We start from the raw sequence: 3,295 nt of genomic DNA on the forward strand, positions 1-3,295 counted from the left end.
GTAATAATAATAATAATTCATCAATTTTATATAGCGCTTTGTATATATTATTATCCAGTGAAAATAATCTATACCTGGTGGATTAAAAGAGAGCTGATATCCCTGCAGGAAATTAAAAAGACAAAGATAATATAAGAAAATATAATAAAATTTAAAGCAAACAAATCCATTTGTATTGTTTCATTCCCTCACCCAATGAAAATCGATAAGCAATATCGATAATGAAATCGAAATCGAAATCGCAAATTTCTTATCAATTTCCATCCCTGGTGTCAATTTCCACTTTAAACTGTGAATTTGTTTTTTATTGGTCGATTCTGCAATTCTGCTCAGGTGGAAATTACATGGCCCTAACATTGGGACATTTTTACCTCGTTTTTATGTTAAATAATATCTATTGCTCTTTGTTCTGGCAATTTGACGAACTTTCTTTCTCTGTTAGTTTTAGTGTGTATCAGATCTGCTGCACCACACGTAGATGTAATTACTGATAATTGTTGAGAGTACAAAGTATCCTCCACTGTTCATCTTTGAAGTGTTAACAGTCACCCTCCCTCACCAGGATGTGTTCAGTAATCCACACGGAAAGCTTACAGTAACCTCTCCAAATCAAGTTTGGTTGGCAAACAAAGGGGGGGGGGGGCGGGGGGGGGGCACGTCCAGGTAGCAGGACCTTAAATAGCAGACAGAAGCACTGGAGATAGCACAGAAACATCCTCAGGCTGCAGTCTGTCACATCCTCACCTGTGGAACTCAGGTAAGCTGCAGAGGAGCCTCGTTGTTGGAATGTCCTTCCTATTCTAAAATGGAGAGTGGGCTCAGGTTAAATATTGGAACTTTAGGATGTTTCAGTGGGAATGGATGGAGATGACGCTGTCGATGGTGTTTCATTTATGTCGTTTTTTCACAGAAACCTTTGAAGATGGTTAAAGCACTTCTGTCTGCACTCCTGGTACTGGTGGCCATGTCTTCCACCTTTGGAAAATACATTCCCAAAACTGGGAAGAGGATTCCTCAGACTCTGTCCAGAGGTTGGTCTTGTCATTATTTAAAGTTATTGAACGTGTAGTGTTAGTGGTGGACTTATAGTGGTCATTGTGTCCTTCCAGGTTGGGGGGATCAGCTGATCTGGGCTCAGACTTATGAGGAGGGTCTTTATTGGTCCAGGTCAAGGTAAGACTTGGTTCCAAATCATATCAAAGACTGAGCCAACATGCTGTGAGTAGAAGCTGAGTGATGATGGTTGATGTTTTAGGAACCAAGCCTCTGATGGTCCTCTTTCACCTGGAAGACTGTCCACACAGCCAGGGTATGAGGGTACCATCACTGCTTTATTTCACTTTGTTATCAGATGATTCTTTTATTGATAAAGCATCCAATGGTGGATCAGAATCACCTTCTTTATCAGAATCAGCAGCAAAAACCATGGAAACAGAGAATAGAATGTCTAATAAATACAGTTTCTTTTCCTCCTCAGCTCTGAGAAAACTCTTCTCTGAGGATAATGAGATCCAGAGAACGCTGGATGAAGACTTTATGTTCTGAATTTGGTGGTAGGTGTATGATCAGTTATGATTTACTAAATGTGTAAAAAATATATGAATATCTAGTGTACATACACCTGGTTCACAGAGTGATCTCTTTTCTTGTTTTTTAGTATGAAACCACAGACAAACATCTTTCTCCTGATGGACAATATGTTCCTAGAATCATTTTTGTTGGTAAGAATTTTTTTTTCTCCTCAAAAGATTAATTTTACTGTATGAACCTCTGCTCCAACAACTCATCATGAAGATTAAACACGACAAATTCACCAAAACTATTCAAAATAATGTGGCATTCAATAAGACGGTTGATTTTGTTCTTACAACAGTCGCTTTTCATTTAGAGTAAACACAGAGTTTACATTTCTATCATTAATAATATGTATGGACACGCCCATTAGTTTTAGAGTAACTACAATAAACTGTGCATTCTGGATCTGATCCAATGAAACTTGGTGAAATGATTGAGGAAATAACTCGACATAACTGAGTTACATTTAATAAAGATCAGTCAATATAAATTGAAATATACATTTTTTAAATATCATCAATGATGAAAGAAAGACATTTACGGATTTTTGAAACGAATGCAGAATCACTTTATTGATCCAGATCTCTCCTAAATGTAATGGAATCTTCCATGACCAAAGGTCTATCTTTGGTTCAAATTTTGGTCAAAATCATCTGAACACTATTGACGTGAACCTGCTAACAGACAAAAAATGAATGAATTAATGCCAGTGAATATATGAGCTTGTTGGTGGAGGTAAAAATATGTTTCTAATATAAATGAATAATTGATTAATAATGAACATTATGTTCTAGTTTAAACTGTCTGAGTATGTTTGCATATTATTTCCCAGGACTTCCTGAAAATCACAAACTGTTTAAAAAGGTTCAATCAAAGTGACGCTGAACAGTCGATCACAAGTTTTAGAATTAATGTTGGAAAAAGGAATAAAACGTGAGTTTGGTTCCCAGTGCTGAAGAACATCACAGTAAAATCCTCTGATCAGTCACTGATCTATTGATCAATATTGTTGGATTGTAATGTTAGCGTTCCACAGAGCAGTGTTTCACTCCATCCTGTTTCTTCACAGATCCAACAATGACGGTGAGGGCTGACATTGTGGTCGCTCCTCCAACCGTATGTTATGCGTATGAACCAAGTGACCTGAAACTCTGTAAGTGCCTCAGTGGCACAGGAAAGGGCTTGGTGCACACACGTTTCCTAGAGCTGATTGGTTCATCCATTGTCCTGTTTCTCCTCCCAGTGCTCGGCAACATGAAGAAGGCCATGAAGCTCCTAAAGTCTGAGCTGTGAACATCTGACAGGATGCTGGGAGTGATACGTTCCCCTTATTCAAACCCTCTGGACCATTTTGTGTTTGATTTATATCTGAATTTGTTAAAAAAATAAAACTCAAGTCATCATGAAAGAAAAGTGTGTGTGTGTGTTTCTAAACAATGAGCAGAAGAAAGGACGCTACCAGCTGTAAGCTGTGAACTTTTAAAGCTTCAACTGTTCCATATTCTCACCACCACTAGAGGGCAGTAGTTGGTGGGCTGGTGAAGGTCAACACTAGCTTTTATTTCAGGGACACCCACAGACTGACTGTCAGGAGGCGTGGTCACCCTGAAGGGGAGGCGGGGCATCGTAGGGCTCACACCAATGAGCTGCAGATCAAAGTCCTTCATTATTCAGAGAAATAAACCTGTGACTGTTTGACTGATGAAGCTTCGTCCACATC

General features: G+C 38.7%; 1 pseudogene; it reads left to right on the plus strand.

Moving 5' to 3' along the window:
* Nucleotides 1-667: 667 nt before the first annotated feature.
* Nucleotides 668-2,951, plus strand: LOC114472252 (anterior gradient protein 2 homolog; annotated as a pseudogene).
* Nucleotides 2,952-3,295: the final 344 nt, after the last annotated feature.

The sequence above is a fragment of the Gouania willdenowi genome, chromosome 11, assembly GCF_900634775.1.
Source record: "Gouania willdenowi chromosome 11, fGouWil2.1, whole genome shotgun sequence".
NCBI lineage: Eukaryota > Metazoa > Chordata > Actinopteri > Blenniiformes > Gobiesocidae > Gouania > Gouania willdenowi.